Source organism: Embiotoca jacksoni, unplaced genomic scaffold (genome assembly GCF_022577435.1).
Source record: "Embiotoca jacksoni isolate LCO1_2020_lvr unplaced genomic scaffold, fEmbJac1.0.p SCAF_20, whole genome shotgun sequence".
Taxonomy (NCBI): Eukaryota; Metazoa; Chordata; class Actinopteri; family Embiotocidae; genus Embiotoca; species Embiotoca jacksoni.
In genome coordinates, this window is record NW_027185341.1 from 352,501 (window position 1) to 371,416 (window position 18,916).

General features: G+C 42.4%; 1 protein-coding gene across 2 annotated transcripts in view; it reads left to right on the forward strand.

Moving 5' to 3' along the window:
- Window positions 1-18,916, forward strand: part of LOC138201879 (zinc finger MIZ domain-containing protein 1-like) — a 109,913-nt gene that overhangs the window by 11,722 nt on the left and 79,275 nt on the right. For both annotated transcript variants that reach the window (XM_069155403.1, XM_069155405.1), the window contains exon 2: window positions 17,065-17,163. The gene's annotated coding sequence lies outside the window, so the exon portion shown is untranslated. The remainder of the gene's footprint in view (window positions 1-17,064; window positions 17,164-18,916) is intronic.

Here is an 18,916-nt window from a genome sequence, read left to right on the forward strand (position 1 = left end):
TTAGTGAGTGGCACGAATCGTTACTCCCAAATCACTAAAAAGATTAGTTCAGAATGAATGAACTTTTCATGGCGCTTGCACTGCCACTGCCCTCAGACAACAATACTATTGTTAGGCTTCATTTTACTCTTCCCTCATGAATTTTCAGCGGTTAAATCAACTTATGGCGGCCAGTTGTCATACATGCGTTCTGCCACCTTGAGCACAAAGAGCCTCACATGTCTGAGCAGTTGCTTCATTTGTCTAGGAAATGTCTTGTTTGTAGAGGCCCTTGAATGTTGCATCCCTTGATTTGTATGCGAATAACATCTACCCAAATAAAGCCTACAAAAATTTCCCTAATGTTCACTGCAGCAAAATCACATTTCAGCCTTATTTATGCTGCTGTCTATACCTGAAGACATAATTTCATCCTTAATTTTTTATAGGAGCTCTAACTTGCAATATATTATGGATGTTAGCATGCCAGGAGTTCTGAGAGGGGAAAGTATGAATTATTTGTGCCATTACTTTTGCTGCTGATAGAAAATGTTTTGCATAATAAACAGCCAAGACAACAAGTGAAAAATTAATGAGCAATATTTTTCAAAGATATAGTTTATGATGCATGTGGTGTGATGTTTGCTGATGACTTAAAAAAAACAAGTCAATTCTCTTTGGAATGATTGTCAACCATCAATTTTTATAACATCATTGTGCAGCTACTGAGTATTTACTTTCATTAATCTCCACAGTTTGTATTGTCATGTTAATTTACTCTACAAGTCTCACTGCAGTGTGAAAATTTAAGAACAATGAGGATGAAAGCCAAGAAGTCGAGGCTCATATCAGCTGAGGAGGATATTGGAGAGGAGTAGTCTACACTTTGCTGAACTCCCAAAGCTTCTTTTTTTTAATATTTAGCTCCTGTCAGTTAAAATCAAAAAGTTTCTCACTTTCTCTAAAGCTCGCAGAAAGAGAGCGAGAGAGAGGGGGGGGGGGAGCTGCTTCACGGGTGAAAGCCCTCGCACATGAATATTTAATGGTTGCATTTTAACCAGAGTCATAAAATCCAAGAGGATGTGGCTGAAAAGAGAGCAGTGAGGAGTGTGCAAAGTAGGCTACATTGTTTCGTTATAGTCTGAGCTGGATGCCTGAAAGTCATGTAGCTCTTTTTTTTTTTTTTTTTTTTTTTTTTCCGGCTGCACAGCGAATCAAATATGTGGATTGTGTCTGGCTAATTTAAAGCCCGGGCCACACTTAGCGACGTGTTGCAGCCTGTTTTTGCAGGGTAAGCAGCTTGTTTTACAGCAGGATAAAGAAATCTTGGACCTTAAGGGCCTAAATTGAAAATGTTTCATTTTGACACTTTCTCAATGCACTCAGGAAAATGAATTTGATACACTTAATCCATTTGGCCAGTTGACCAGATTCAAGAGGCAACATCTATTCAATTCCCATCAATTTAAGCCTAATGGAGGTTGAGCCACAAAATGAGGATATCTGTGTGTGTTTAATATGCAACCTTTCCTTCGTCCTCTACTTCTTCTCGTCTTGTCATGCATTTTTAAAATTCTGCTCAGCCCTCCGCTGAGCCAGACTGGCAGCAGACAGACACTGAACTGATTGTTAAGTTTGATAAAGCACTACGTCTGTGTGTGGCGGGGGTTATTTTCCTGTATGTAAGCTTTACTTCACAGAGGTAATCATTTGTCATCCAATATTGAATCAAGTTAAATGGACTCATAAATTGCAATCACTTAACTCTGGCCAACTATTATGTTTAATATTGCTTTGTGGAAAAGGTCAGCCGGTAGTGGATCGGGTTCCAGCAACACAGATAATTCAGCTGCCTTTTATGAGTCTTTTAAAGCTCCGGAAAAATCAGCACCCGGGCGAACTGACTGTAGAGTGCTTAACAGCACAGGATACGCAGCGGCTACTGTTTATGTTTTCTATCCTTGGATATCCTTAATGCAGTGTTTAAAGTGAGTGTGAGTGGCAGCTTGCAGATAAACCACAGTGGATACCCTTAAGGGAAACACAATAAAAGGCTTTCCCCACTGAAAGGTCCAAAGTGCAGTTGTCCACTCTGCACGGCAACAATGGAGCAGTTGTGCAAACGGAGCCATCAGCGGCGCTGGCAAGCCTGGCAAACCAGCTTATCAGGAGGCAGGGTGCACTGAGCAGTGGGTGGGGGGGGTGGGGGTGGTGGTGGGGTAAGAGGTGGCTAGAGTGTGCGTGTATATGTGCGTATGTATGTGCGACTTTCTGCCACCAACCTCAGTTCATACATTGCCCCCTTTGTTTTCACACATATCTGTGTGTGCTTGCATGTGTGTGTTTATGTAGGTGATGAATGTACGACTTGCTAACCAACCCCATTAAAGGAACACTCCACCAAAAATCTTAGCAAATTACACAGCAAGTACCAAATACACGCTTTGTATGAGAACTGGGATTATTTTAATAATGGATTATTTAAAATGCTCATGCCGCCATCATATGATTCTACATCAGGATGGCTCGTCATGATTTCCCCGAGCTGAAGGTGATATAATCAAGTTGTAATTTTTGTTTGTTTTATTGACAGTGGTTTAAAGACAAATAGAATTGCCTCACATCGGAGAAACTGGAACCACATAATGCTGATTAAATTGCCGCTGATTGATTTATCAATCAATAAACTAATCGTTCTGTCAGACTTCTTCATCTTTGAGGAAGAAAGAAACAATCCAAACAGCAATAAGAAATCTGCTGAGAACTAATCCGCTGTAAACATTGACATGATGGTGAATCTTAGATAAACAAAAGCAGAATTTCTCTCATAAGGACGATGTTGTGGTGGATCAGCAGATCAAAGCTTAAATGATTAGTCAATGGTAGACCACAATTTTTTGGATAATTGATTTTTCAATCCTTGCCAAGCATTCCCATGATCTTACTTGTCATTTGTGCAGCTTTGCTGCTTTTTAGTGTTACATGATAGTAAATCGAATATCTTTGTTATTGCTGTCTGAACAAACAAAGCAGTTTGAAGAAGTCACCTTAGGCAAAAGGAAGTTGTCACTTTTCTTTTTCAAATGTTATAACCCAAATGATTAATCGAGAAAATAATCTGCTGAAAAAAAAAAACATAATGAAAGTAAGTCTCAGTTGCAGCCCTCGTGAGAAGTGCCAGGCCGTGCTGCACACCTGCATGAATATGATTGGATGTTACAGTTGGTAGCCAAACAGCTGTGAGTGAACCATTGACTGTGAAGCATGAATTAAGCATCTGATGCCAGTCAGCTAATACAAGCACAGCTTCAGTGCTCTGTCCTAACTAATGCTACGCCTCATTGATTCACTGTACAAACTGTAGGCTTCAAAAGTGGCTCTGAAAAGTTCCCCTGAAGGAAGATGCTGCAAACTTTTCAGAGCCACCTGTCAAGCCTGGAGTGAGTATTTGATACTGAAAATCATGGACTATTCCTTTAATCGCCTCACCTGGAATAGTACTGAGCAGATGTTAAGTGACTCAAACCGGTCAGGTCTTCTTGATAAGACCTGTGTGGCCTATCCAAGTGTCAATATTGACATTACTTTGCCGATCGCAGTGATACATTTACTACGGTCTCCCTTTTTTTTGGTGTAAAAACTGCATATGCAAAACCAAATGGATCTTCACTCTTCTCTCACACAGGAGCGGCACTGATTTTAAGAAGCACAGTTTGTTGGTGGCAGATTTTTTTTTTCTGCCTTCTCAGAGTTGTTTGAGGTGTTGGAGGAATGCGCTGTGTGCTCAGATAGTTTACTCACTTGCAAGATAGTCTGTAGTGCTTTCACTGCATTTCCTTTGGGACACAACACTTGGAAAAAAAAAAAAAAAAAAAAAAAAAGGGAAGTCTCGAGGTGCCTGTGTTCGGCTTTAGATGTGACTCTGGGTTGGTAAATATTTAGAGAGCAAACATTTTGATACCAGCGGGGATTATAGTTGGGGGAAACATGTTTTTCTAAGAATGGAAATGTCAGCATATTGCCAGGCATAATGCTACAATTTCTATTTTAATGCCAGTCTCCAAAAAACAGCAGTTTAGCAACTCAAATCCCGCTGAGGAAATCAGATTGTTTTTCCGAGTCCAGCTTATTTTTGATGTAGCTCGCCCACTGAAGCTCATTGTCTTTGTTCAGAAAGCATCCAATGCATCAGCAGGGATTGTTGCCGCCCACAAACAACCAACATATTTGTTCTGCTGCTTCACCTTGTTGGCTTTGTAGAGAGAAGGTGCCAAAGGTGGATGTTAAACATGTCAAGTGCTATCTGCCTCATTTACTTGGTCACTGAATATTCATGGACCTTTATACTGGTGTCAGCCTTCAGCCAGCCGTGCAGACAACCAGCAGCAGCAGCCTCACTGCAGTCATCAAACAAGCTTCATCCTTCGACGGGCAACTCCTTTCATCCCCGTGTCTTCCCAGAGACCCTCCTCCCCGTCGCAATTTTCGTTTGTTTTCGAATAAGGTGGCGATTTCGCCTGAAGCTGACAGTCGTTTCCTGTTCCAATTTGTGTAGCATGCGAGTGGATCTTTGCTGCTTCCAGCTTTGGGGCGCTCGGGGACGAAGCAGCGTAGGCACCCCGCGAAGAAGAGGAGGAAGGAGGAGGGAGGAGAGCGGGTATAACCCCCGTGTACTGCAGTCATGCCCATTTACTCTCCCCGACACCTCCGGGGACGCGCTCTGACCTCTGCGGGGATCTTGCCCCCTCTTTACTCTCACTCATGCGTTTCCTCTCTGCTCCGAGGAAACCGCACCAAATTCCTTGAGCATTACAAGAGCTTTCGGGAGGCCCCCATTGCCGCTTGGCCTCGTCTAGACTGCCGTGACTGTAGTTTGGCAGCGCTGCTGAGCTGCGGTGTGGGGTCAGACTCTCTTAGCGTGGCAGCGGAGATTGCAGTGGTTGTCTCATTAAATATATGTTTCCTGTTAACAAGAAAAGCTCGTGCTCTTTGTTGTTTCTTGCCTCAGATGAAAGGCACCCTCTACAGGCTGTACCCAGTCAGAGCTGTATATTCTCAACATGGTTGATGCTGATTAGTAATTTGCATGATGCTGCAATGAGCTTTGGGCAGGCCTTAAAGTCCTGCATTCAAAATGTTACTTATGCCCTGCAACCAAGTACATTTGTGAGCTAAATGGTTACATTATAGTAACTTATGGAGTTTTAAATTGAAGTGTGCCTTATTCAAAGCTTATTAACATTGTAGCTGGTTTAGCTGGAGCTGATTTTAACATTATACACCACTGTTGAGTGGAACCTATATGTATCATTTTTAAATCTGAGCATATTGCATGTTAAGAAACATAAAAATGACTGTAAATTGTTGTTTTGATTTGAGTGAAAAGTACAATATTTGCTGCTGAAATGTGTAGTAAAGGAGTAAAGCCGTTTATAATACAACCGTTAACGTTATATGTAACTAAATGTACTCAGATACTTTCCATCTTTAGTTTTGAGAGAGGAGACAGCCTGCCGAGCATTTGGCTGCAGCAGAGGGAAATTCATCTCCTGTCATCTCCCCGTTGATTAGTATTGATTGGTCGGGCTGAATAGGCCTCTGGAGTGGAAGTTGCATCAAATAATCCCTCATTCTAGTTTCCCGAATCCATTGTGAGGGCCGGGGAACGATTGCATCAGTGGCGCTCTGGGTGCGCGGTCGCGAGCTGAAACATTTCCTGCAGGTGTCAGAAAAAAGACGGGCTTTCTAGCCCCACTGTTTTACCTCTGAATGAGACTCGGGGAAAGTTGACCTACCGAATAATTGTGACAAACATAGCCGAGGGGAAGCTGAGAGTTGCCTGCTCGCTTTTCACTGCGGTGCCTTAACAAAAAAAAAAAAAAACCTTACTGCACCTGTGGTTTGTATAGACATGAATCTTTTCCCAGACAAAACCAGGAATTCTCCGCAGCTTGGAAGAATCCCCCTGCTGTGCACGGATGACACGGTCGGCTGTGCTGCTGCCACCGCCGCTGCTGCTGGTTGGCTTTGGATGGGGGGCAGCTTGAGTGTAATAATGAAATGGAAAAGTTCCAGAGCGGTGAGCACTTGCACGCACAAGGTAATTGGAGATTGCCACTGAAGAACTCTGCACGATATGCTTTCAATTCTCCTCCACAGAGAGACAGACCACAAAGTTTGATTATGTTTGCTGTTAACCAAACGCTTGCTGCAGTACAGCGAAATGGGATCCTGTTCAGACAGAGTGGGAGGTGGGAAGGTGAGAAGGAAGCGGCTTTGGCTGAATGCACACATTTGTTTTCTTTTTATCTGTTTCCCTAAAAAAAAAAAGAAGAAAAAAAAGTAGCATCTACTTGATTTTGTTCTGATTCAATATAAAGTTTGAACTGTTGACGTGTTTTCAAAACACAAGGACACGTGGTGGAGTCAGCACAATAGACTCTGGCATCCTATTCGTAATTTATAAAACCTAAGTGTCAAGTACTGCGTGATTGAAAGATTACTTTGGATCCCAATTTTGTGCAGCGTTGTTGATCGTTTTGCGAGCAGGTGTTCAAGGCTCACGGTAGCCTTGTTTAATTAAAGTAAGACCTCAGATTGGTGGTTCTTCAGCTACTTCAAGTCTGATTTGACACTGGAGAGTCGGAGTGTGTTCAATGGAAAGCAGATGAATGATTGATAAGAGAAGCAAAGCTGCTTCAAATCCTGCTCTGAGGACATTAATAATGAAGGGCACTTTGAGCGCATTCAGCGGCACGAGAGACAAGATTTCCTTACCTCCTGGAATTAGCGCGATCTTTTTTGCTTTTGTATTTTAGCATTTTGCAATATTATTTTAGTACGTCGATGCGTTCTTTTTTTTTGTATGTTTACTGTTTATTTATTTAACCAACCCACCGACTGACTGGCAGGCTCTCTCCATCAACAGTGACCAAAAACATTATTTCAGCTCTAAAATAATGTCCTGATGTTTTCAGTTTTGGAAATGCACACGGTTTTCAGGCAATTTCCGTAAATTTCCACAGTTTCAAATGTTTTTTTGTTGAATTATCCTTTAATTGAATTGAATTTTTTTGTTAATTTAGTTGAAAGAAAAACAAAACGCAGGCTCCCATTAACTACATTATTGTGCCTTTGTCTGTGTATATGTATTTATCCTGCTTTTAGAACAATTTTCAATTTGTCCAAAAACTGGATTTTCAACATAATGTCAAATTATTAAAGTTTTTAGACTTTTCTGTGGTGGAAAAGTTTGTATGCAAGTCAACAATGCAGCAAACTGCAATGGAAACACACGTAGACAATACATCTCAACGTACATGAAGGATGTGTGACTTTGACATTTAATGAAGTTTCTCCTATGCCGGAAAGATGAAACATTACAACAGGTATGAACCAATGAGGAGACTGTACTCTTTGTCAAATTATTATAGGAAACAGACATAAATGGCACATTTTCACTTTTTTCCACGTATATTTTCATGGTTCGAAGTTTGAGGGTTAGTCTTATACTCATCCTGTTGCACTCACTTCTTCCGCAACCGTTTAACGGCATCCAATTGGAGAGTATGTGCCACCAGTTGTTTATCTTCATGCACCCAACATTAACGTATGTAAATGTGCATTTTCTTCCCATTTTGCACTACAATTGGATGGAAACTATTGATACCGTCCAGTGAAGATTTATTGAGCTCATGCCCAATTGTTCAGCAGTAACTGGCTCGTTTCACTCCACAAGGTTGTGCTCACGGTGGTGCTCAAAGTTTAACTGTTCACTTTTGAGTTACGAGTGCCAGAGGTGCCAAAACACATAAAAGATGTTGGAAGAGGAAAAAGGAAGATGAGATGTTTTTTGGCACCGTTGCTGCTCTGTGAAGCGGCCTCTCCTGTCTGCAGTGTAGATCCTGCTGCTCTGTGTGTCTCTGTCAGGCTCCATGTCATCCTGCCATTGTTCAGGCTAGAAATCAGCGCAGACTTCCATTGTTCCACGCTCAAATCTACAGCTACAACCTGCTCTGCCCAATATCTCTGCACCTCATGTTTGTAAAATAAGAGTGTCATCTCTTGGCTTCTGCTGCCTCTACTGTCTCTTTGTGGTTCATAGCTTATATAACGTTGGATGATTTCCAAAATGGTACACTTTCATTCTATCTGGGTTTGAAGTGCCACTTTGGTTAGAAAAAAAAAATACCCTGAGCATTGCCACAGAGTGGATTCACAAGTGTCCTCTCCCACTCCAAATCCTAACCAGCTCTCGACAGTAAAGGAAGACATGCCTCAAAGTGGATCAAAGTGTAATTCTTCCCTTCGCCCGTCTAAACAGAGCAACATGTTGACATGGTCCCAGTCACAAGCTTTGTCGTCTGTGAAGGAGTACAGTGGTGGAGGATTGCTCCGGCTCGTGGGAGAGCATTCTGCCTGAAAACACTTCCCGACATTTGTTTTCGAAACAGTGATTGCCTGGCTCGGTGTTAAAGGGCATTGAGGATCGGTTCAATGGTGTTTCTGTTCCGCAGGGCTGTTGATGCAGGCTGACTTCTCTCATGTTATTGTATGGGCTTCTTTCATGTGGTTTGACTTTGTAAGGTACCCAACTTAACACTTTCCCTTTGCCGTGCTGTCTCCTCAGCCTGGCCAGGCTGTGTGTCCCTTTCAATGGCAGCGCAGCACGGCTCCTTGATGGGCTGCGGCAAGTAACCTTTAGTTCAGATGGAAAAATCATTTTTCTCAGTCAGACATTATGCCACATACATGTCTTGGCGCTGGCAATATTTCCATGAAGCATTCTCACATTGAGCAAAATATATTGTGTTTGATTCTCCACCAGAAGAAATGTGCAAGGTACTACATACTGTATTTGAACAGTAGTGATGGAGGAGGAGTTACAGTATTTAGCTGTCCAAGGTTGAAAATTGACAGTGTTATGTGATTGGTAGTCAGGGCACTTTCTGTGATGAGTACAGTTACCTGAATAAAAGCTTCCTGCTGTTGCTGCTAGAAGACAGTGGTAAGAGTGCACTGAAACAATCAGCTGAAAGACGCTAAAACTCTCAAAGAAAGAGTTTATTATTCAGGCTTCTATATTCCTTGATTGATGCTGAGTTTGTAAAAACACATGACTCTGGTGTGTGTAATGGCCTGGCTGCTTCGGATGTGTTGCTCCAATAAGCCGCCAGACATTTCTCAGCCAGCATTGCCTTCGCTATGACACATGAAGAGGCCGCAGATGAGAATCACCTGTCTGTGGTGAGCCCCGGGAAGCAGAGCCCATCTACTCTCAAGGCGGGTTGTCACAGCAGCTATTAAGACTAATCGCAGCAGTCTGTGATAAGCACAGTTAGCTGAATTCATGACCCGAGCGGCCGGAGCGGCGAGATCATTTCCACTTGTGTGTTTTTCTGCTGATGCGTTTAATTTTTATCCTGTCCAGTGCTGTGACACAAGACGGAAACCAGGGAGTGCCAGAAAGAGGGAGCAAAATAGAAATAGAGTGATGGAGCCTTGGGGGGAAATATTGATTGATACAGTCCAGGGTGAAGCATTGCAACAGGGTTTTATTTGAGTGATATGACTCAAAGTCCTCTCTGTGTTGATTGCGTAAGACTCCAATCCACAACACGAAAATTACATTTACAATATGCTCGTTTCCATGAATCCTATTGGATGAAAGCCTAACTGACAAGTCACCTTCTTAAAGGGTCGGTTCGCTCAAATTAGTATCGCACACGATGGAGGTAAAGTGAATTTAATCTGTAATTTTCAGAGCTTCAAAATACATATAATATTGTTCAAAAGTATATCTTTTAGCATAATTCACATATCGTACTGCGTACTTTCTACTGAAGAAATAGTCCACAGATGCCATTTTTAACCAAATGTTTCAGGAAGGTAAAACAAAACAGTTTTGCAAATTCTTGTTAGCATCTCAAGAACCATTAAGAACCAAAATGAAACCCTCCTGACCAACCTCAGCCTCCTCCTGACACAGACTCTGTGGCTCTATAGTAGCGTCACCTCACTCCCTCCTCTGCTCCCATCACCAGTAGTGCAACCGGAGCTTTTCGGGGATAGCTTAACAATAAACCGTAACTTTAGGTTGTAGTGAACGGCTTGCCCGAAGACCGACTGGGTCATTTCTTTTGGGGGAATGTCTGAATTGGCCGAACTGGCCCTTTAAAGGCATGATAGTTGACTCAATGGGCTGTTTATAAGATCAGGCTCTCCTTTATTTCTCTTTTCACATTTACTCTCCAGTCAATTCAACCAAATATTTATCATGCATCAGATGCTCGTGATGCCCCCCCCCCCACCCTCACCCACCCGCCGTCTCTCTGCCACCACATGGCACGGCTGGTATTTGCCGATTTCCTGGAGATCACTGGAGGATGCCGTCGGAGCACTTGTGCTCCTCTTTCTGCCTCTCATTTGCTCTGTGCAGAGTGGCCCGCTTAATGCATTGTAATGGTTGACCATTATTTACGCAGGGGATAAACAAAGAGAAGCGAGGAATTGATGGAGTAATCCACTCTCGCAGTCATTAGGCATTGAGATGGAGGAGCTGGTGGAAGCAGCCTCCTCCTTATGCCTCTCGAGTCGAGCAGCTAATGGAAATGGGACTCATTAAGACACCTTATACTCTGACGCACCCAAGATCATGAGGAATTGCTAATTGATTGTCGTTAGCGTTCTCGCAATGAGACGCTCTGCCTGTTTTCTCATTTGTTATGAACGGCTTTGTTTTCTTCCCCTCGTCTCCTTCACTTCATTATTGATGTTGCTGTTTTTCATTCTCTTTTCTCGTCGCCCGTTTTGCCTCGAGAGTCCTCAGCAACTGAGTCATCTTAACGCTGATATACCTGGTTAACTGCAACAATCACAATCAGAAGGAATCCTACATGTACAAATCTGTATTAAATCAGTCATATTTTCTATGATTAGAAGGTATTATGTAAATAAAAGCAATGTTCTAGATCCTCTAATGATTACATGCGCACGGAACGTAAATGCCTCAAGCTAGTTTAAAAGGGCGGATGTAGAAAATGTGCTTCAGCCAGCATGGTCATGGTTGAATAGCAGGGAGAGGCAGGTCTCCCCGTGATGCTTCGCTTATTGGCTCTGGAAATTCCTTCCCCTTTCCTCTGAAACCAGCAGATTGTGTTCATCTCAGCCTTTAATCATTTTCCCCTCCCAATAGTAATGTGCTCTCTTTTCCCTCCCTAGATTCCTCTGTGTATATGTCCGCAACCCCCCCTTTCTTCTCTCACGTTGCTTTTTTTTTTTTTTTTTTTTTTCCTTATTATGAGACGGAAGAAGAAAAGATAGGAGGTGGGGGGGGGGATGAAGAATGGGGCTGGAAATGCAAATACAGGTCCTTTCTTGTGACAGATCAGGGCTCATTACACCCACCTCTCCTTCGCAACCGGCTGGAGGATCTCCTTCTTGTTTCTCTGTCTCGCTTGTCTTCATTACATCAAGTCCTTCACCTCTTGTAAACCCTCCTCATCACCCGGGCTGGTCCGACAGCCAGGTGACCAAAGAGGAACCTCTGGCTGCAGGGCACACAATTTGCTTTGCAGATGAAGCAGGTACAGAGGAGGGGAGGTAGTGAGGCATCAGTTTTATGTCTGTGGTCAGACGGTGCAGCGTTTCTTTGCTTTAGCGCTCTGCCAGCAGCCTACACCTCTATCTCTATCTCCCTCGTGGGAGTTGCTACCACCTTCTCGCTCTGATAGGGATAGACTGGAAACAAAGGAGGGAAAATACAAGCACCCTCTTGGGCTGCTCTGGCTTTTGAAACAAGATATACAATAGAGAGAGGAGTAGGAGGGGAGACAATATTGAAGCCATCAATTCATGCAGGACTCGTGAGCATCAGCTCACTCTCTGCACCTAGAAAAACATGGGTATTTAAAGTAAAACCCTGCTTTCATACAATTTGGGTCTTATTCTTATGATTCGGGTGACCAGTTCTATCAGTAATAATAACCAATTTCGGAGTGAGTAAACATTCGGTAAAGACCAAGCTTCACCAAGCGTACGCCACTACCTCATTGGCAACGACGGGCCATTTCGGTGTGACCGGGCCTGAACTGAAATTACTACCCAAAGCGTGTGTTGTAAACGTCCGTCACATTTAGCGAACTGATTTCCTGGTTCTATCATGAGCTACCATACTAGCTCACAGTTTTCCTGTGAAATGAGGCATCATTACTGCCATTTTGGAAGCGCTCCCTTTCAGTTTTAGTGCTTTAGTTAATCGCTTTTGCTGCTGTTGGACTTTTAGCAACATCTCTGCATTCCCTGATCGCAGCAGACATTTAGGTGACTGTGTCGGGGTTCGTAAACGATACAGACATTTGCTAAAAGTAATAAAGCTCTAAATTAACCTTTAAAAATGAGAAAGAAAAGCCTTTTTGGGATCCCTTCGTTCAGCAGTTTCACTTTTTTAGGCGATCCGCAATACACACAATTGATGCTAGAGGGCAAACACATTGGGAAGTTATGCACAGCAGGAAGTAAATTACCTGCATTTGCATAAATAAGACACATAATTGGTAGTTGCAGTGATGCTGATCTGGTGATACACAACATGTATACAATTGCACCTTCTTGCAGTAGATTGTGTTTGCCTGTGTGTAGTGTGTGTGTGTATGTGTGTGTGTGTGTGTGTGTGTGTGTGTGTGTGTGTGTGTGTGTGTGTGTGTGTGTGTGTGTGAGAGAGTGAGAGAGAGGCTCCACATAATTACAGCAGCGGTGGTTAACTAGGCGCCGGCATTTGTGTTAATCAGTAGAGAGTGAAGCTAACTGAGCTGGTGTCTCATGCCCTCTAAATGTATGATGGTAAAAACCATTATCTCTAAACCTGTAATCATCGCTCCAGCACTCATTCAGAGCAGCGATACACTTCATGTTGACGGCTCTGCCCCGTAACAACATGTGACTCTGTTTAATACATTCCTTCCGTCTTCTGAGACCAGTGTGTTATGAAAATGTTCAATCTGTCAGTACAGTATGTACATTATATACAGTATAACCTTGCTCCTATGAAATGACAGATCAGAATCATTGATTGACCCCCCCCCCCCCCCCCCCCCCCACACACACACACACACACACACACACACACACCCCACCGGCCTTGCTATTAAATCCCAGTCAGCGTCAGTGTGGTGATTTGCCGATCAAAGGACATCTGACCTTCCAGGTTAAAAGCAGGCAAATTTAGGTAAATAGTAACTCTTTCTTTAGATGTTTAGGTTACATGTAACTGCTATTTAACAAGTACTCAAATTACAATATTTACACTGAATATTTCTCCTCAAATCCAATTACAGAAATGGAAATAAACGAATTAACATATAATAAAATTAATCATTAATTGCAGCCCTACTGTGGTTGATACAAATTAAAGTGTAAAGTGGCAGAGTATCCCCCTTAATTATTTGTCGACAATTTTGTTATAACTGTTTGTTTGAGTAAACTAACGACGAAGTGAGATGATTTACAGCATGTTTTCTGTTTTTATCTGCCTCTCTGCTAAAAATCATAACGAACAACCAGACTGTCATTTCTACATTTGCCATTCCAGCATCGCCCCTTTGACTTCAAGTGTCTTTGTCGGATATCTTTTGAAATGCAGGGATGCGTATATCTCTGTTGATCTTGCATGTCTTCAGCATATTGACAACAGGAAGCAGCCTGAAGTGAGACGTCGTGATTTCTGTGCCGAGGTAACACCAAGTGGAAGGGGGGCACGGCTGAGGGAGGTGAATGGGAGGTCAAAAGTTTTCAGAGCTGCTATTCACTGAGAATGTAATGGTGTGATAAAACTCCCACTTCTAGCTCTCTGTTTCTCTCTGCTTTTTAAACTTGTGATCATCGCTACATATCTGTCAAGAGAAATGTGGTTTAAAAAAGATCAAATTTGCAAAATCGTTTGAAGGTCATTTGATGATTTTAAGGGAAGATGAGCCTACCATCATTATTTTCACTCAGCAAACAGCAAAGTCATCCCTAGTAATGCAAAGTATCCCTGCGTGGTCATGCTTCTGAGCTGTTTTATCACTTTGGCTGATTGTTTTCAATGAGACCTAAAAATCCCTTTAATCCTTTCTCGGGTCCATTCGTTCGCATGTTTCATAGGCGCTCACATCCTGCTATATTTACCAGTTAAAATGCAAATACGGCCCACTGGGAATAATAGCCCCTCCGAGAGCTGGCTGGGTGGACGAACACCCCGTGGCTCTCGAGCTTTCCCCACAGCGTTGAGAGCAGAGCCAGGTGAGAGTTCCTCCTCAGGTGTTCCTCTTGTGCCATTGTGCAGGCTTGGCGGGTGGCGTCCAGCTCCCGCCACCCCTCCTGCCTCACCAGCGTGCTTCGCTGCCACTTTGCACAGAACGACTGTTCTTCATGCAGCCAGTAAAACGCGCTGCTGACTGGGGAGGAATGAGCTTGTCCAGCTCCAGTGGCTGCAGCAACAGCGGGGATTTTGACTCCATGAGGACCTAATTAAACCTGGGAGGGCCTCTCTGAAGGAATAATAACAATGATAAATGCACCTCTGTGGCCAGCTTAAAAGCGGCAGGGAGAAATGTTTTATTGTGCTGGCCCGTCTTGACACAATTTACTCCGGGCTTCTGGTTTTTGCCGTATCAGGAGGAAAATCTCACCTTGTGAAAGTTGTTTTTTGGGGGGTTTTTTGCCTATAGAAGCGGTCTGGTGTCATATGATGACTTGGCTTTATGCAACATCAAACCCTCTCTGCAAGTTTAAATTTGGCTAGGGGTGTAGTGACTCCATGCCAAAAGTAAAAAATAATTTGTGTTTGTTTGTGCAAGCTGCATCTATGATTAGAGCATACTGTATGTGTATGTGTGTATCCTAAAAAAATAAATCATTTGAATATATTACGATGTTCATCTGAGCTCTGGGAACTTCTTTTTTTTTTTACGTTTTAATATTAACATAAAATTGACAGTTTAAAAGAAATACCAGTAATTCTAATCATCTGAATAAACCTGTTGTACACGACACCAGATCAGATGCCAGCTACAATTTCTTGAATGTCTTTTTCATATTTCTTTCAAATGATCTTATTACACGCTTTAAGTGGGTTTACTTTGTTTTAGAAAATATATCCTGTCACTTGAGACTCTGTCAGGTGATAATTTAGAGGAAAAACCTCCTTTAATTAGATAACAGGCTGCTGTATTTCAGATTTACACTTTGCCGGCAGTTTATCAATTACTGCTTGTGGTTTCATACTGCAAGTCAGTCTTTGTCTGGGTGCTCGAGCCTCCTCCTCACCGCGCTGCAGAACCGTGTTATTGTACTTAAACAAATCAATTCTGTTGCAGTTGAGCTTTTTTTCCCCTCCATCCCCCGTCATTATGAACTGTTTGCAGTGCAGAGCACATTGATTTTTCACAGCCCTGGAAAAGCTGTTGATGAATAGCACAGAGGTATCTGGGGAGAATCTGGCTTTAAAAAGGAGGCACCCAGCGTCAACCCCTCCTCCTCTCCTCTCCTCTCCCGACCCATTGAGCCCCCAGCGCTCCTCCACTTTCCCTTTTCAGAGAGCGGCACTTCCAGCAGGGGAGAAATGCTGCCTGAAAAATCTTCCAATCATAAAAAAAGAGGATTACAAAAAAAGTGCAAGGCACCAGGGACCGCCCTCTCTCGCTGAATGTGAAAATACACCTCGTGGTTAAACAGTTTTTATATTTGGAGCATTAGCCTTGTCCTGTCAACCAAAGCATGAGCTCAGGAGAAACCAGAGGAGTTGGTTAGGGATAGAAATGACTAGCATGCTGTGTGTCACTAAGCTGATGAAAATGATACCCTTAACTGGATGCAGCTATGGATAAAAATGGCGTTTGTTATGCACTCACCCACCCCACACACACACACACACACATATTCACAAAGCTGGAGCAAACACCATCAAGATATTTTTACTCTTTTCTTCTCCACCTGATTGGATATTTCATAGTTCAACAACTGAGGAGTGAAAAACAGCTTGCTGTTGTCTTCCAACCTTTCTCTATGAAAACAAGGACAAAGTTTAAGGACGAACTGAGTGCCGGACAGGAACAAAGCTGCTGCTGAGAAACCACTGCCTTAAAAGATGACTGTCTATAACCTTAATTCGACCTTTCTCTCAAAGAAAGCACCTTTATTTACACTTGATTCGTGACCTTCTTTAAAAACCTGAATGATAGTCTTCCACTTCCAGATTTTCTCTTTACATTGGAGATTTTGTGCAACTACAAAATATAACACAACACTCAGATAGTCTCAATTTCTACACATAGAAGTCCTCCACTCATCCAGCGTTGACATCCATGTTTAATGAATCCAGCCTATGCTTATTATGCTAGTAATTATAGGTGCTCACAATGATTAATTCATTAAGGAAAAAAAAGCTTCTCCACTTATTTGTTTGAGCGAACATTGACACGATTATAAACCATGTGGCTTCAAGATTATTTAAATATTTAGTTTTGTATTGCAATTTAAAATGAGTTAGTTCCATGTTGTACTCTGCTTAATTAATTCCTTAACTGGATTATATTTGATACTTTCTCAAACCTTGGTTGTCACCTTTTGCACCTCACCAATATCTAATGTGGTCATTTCCAAAGGTCTGAATGTATATGCACCAGGCCCGCCAGCCAGGCTAAGAGCTAAGCTACAATAAAGGTGTGCCTCAATAGGCTTATCTGTCAATTGGGAGTGAATTGTGAATGTGCCATGGCAGTGAACTTGCGGTGTGGTGGATGTTTATGATGCCATGCTGATCATGTGAAGTATCCGCTGCTCTTTTTAATTCGTCCTTCATGTGCACGAGAGCGTGAAGGAGCTTATCTGTGCAGGGAGGAAGTGTATCACAAGGCGCAGATGGAAGCCACTCAAAGTCCAAAGGAATCTGTGAGAAGTAAAATCATTGAGTGGGCTTGATTTGCATTAAAAAAAAGAAAAAGAAACGAAAAAGAAAATGTAAGAATTTGTTGTTTGGAGATTGGTGGATAATGCAGCGGTGATTGATGTATTTTTTTTTTTTTGTCTACCACTGATTTTTCTCAGGGGCAGAAGACGTGAGGCGCTGGAGTGTTTCTCCTCCTGGTGTGTGAATGGGTGGGGGGGTCCTTCGTGGTGACGAATCAAGGACTGAAAACAACACAGGTGAGTCTTTTTTTTTTTTTTTTTTTTTTTTTTTTACTCACATATGGTGGGACCTGCAGAGCCAAGCAGGTTTCAGGGTTATTAAATTGTGTACACAAATTTAAAAATTGTTCTCTCAAATTAATGCTTCTGCTGCAGTCAGAACTGGTGGTTGCTGTTTGCAAGCCAGCAGCTGTGTTTTGCTTCAGGTGCCTATAAGTAGTGAGCTCAATGCTGCATGTTAATATCATTACATGAATGCATTTGTCCTCAACGCTCTTGAAAACAGTCGCGATGCTACATTCGTTCGTCATTTTGCAGTTTTTACTTAATCCCGAATATAGTTGGAGGCATGGTTCAAGTTAGTTGTGAAACAGCGCAAAGAAATCCAAGTTATTTCAAAACTCTTTGTCGACTTTGTGCTGTTAACCGATAGCTGTCTCGACTGTGTTGAGGAAATGGGGAGAGTCCAAATGGAGAAAGCTAATGTGGCGTATTAGCTGCGTGCACATTTATTTAACCCTCCTCTGTCAATGTCTCCACTGCTCCACAAAAGAGAAGCAGTTTTTGAAAGTTTAAAAGACACAATTTAGTGGTAATAATTGACCTTTAAAAAAAAAATTTTTTTTTTTTTTTTTTTTTTACATTGGCAGCCAAGGAGCAATGCTGATTCCCACAAAATTTACGACAAGCCAAGAGTTCACGAGTTGTGACGCGTTTGCTGACGTTTAAGGAAATGGCAGAGGTTGCTGAATTTTTTGTTGTTGTTGTTGTTGAATGTTAAGCTAATATGTTGTGATTTTAGTCATGACGAGTTTTCTTAGATAAAAGTCTCGTCTGAGGAAAATGTTGATCTTCCAAACAGCCTCTTTCCCCCCCTCTGTGACTGCATTTTCTGCATGACGTTACCCGCCTGTGTTCTTACGACTGACTCACTTGAGCGCCAAACATGCACGACTTCCCATAACCATGAGCTTAAAGGGTTCCATTTGAACGCAGCACATGTCACTAGCTTGCTTACGTGTTAATTGTGTTAATCATCTAGTCTGTTTTATGACAACACGGCCATGACAACAATCTTGTTAAACCTCTGTAAATTGGGGCGCGGGAACCGCTCATTTGTGTGCAAGAATTAAATAAGTTCAGAGCAAACAGAGCAATCATGCATGTGCACAAATTCTTTTTTTTTTTTTTTTTTATCCCTGAGACTTGCCAGGCTGTGTAAGGACCTTTCTAATTAACTGATATGCTGCTTTGCCCAAAATGTTTTGTAAAAAACAAACAAACAAAAAAAACACTGTTAAGTCACAGCTGGAATCAAACAAAGCTTGTTACTGAAAACAGATATCAGCATCCCCCTGTCACTACAGCGATGTAAAGACCGCAGCTTTGTTTGCTCTGACATGTTCTGTCCTTCACTGTACTCCAGTGTCTTTGGTAAAAAAACAAAAAAACATGTGATGCCAGCAGTTTGCGTGTGGCCAATGTCGGCTCTCCTCACAGACCATGTTGATTTCATCAGGAACCTCCTGGGGGGTTGGAGGAGGGGTGGCAGGGTGGGTGGGTAACAAACTCTAAATAACAAAGTGCTTATGTTCCATATGCAGCCGGAACGTGCACGCATGCACACACACACACACACACACACACACACACACACACACACACACAGAAGGTCATGACTATCCTCTTCATCAGAAAGCCACCAGTTCATCCTTATGCAATATGTAGCTCAGTGTGCATTCCACTAAAAGGGAGAATTATGTTGTGGAGA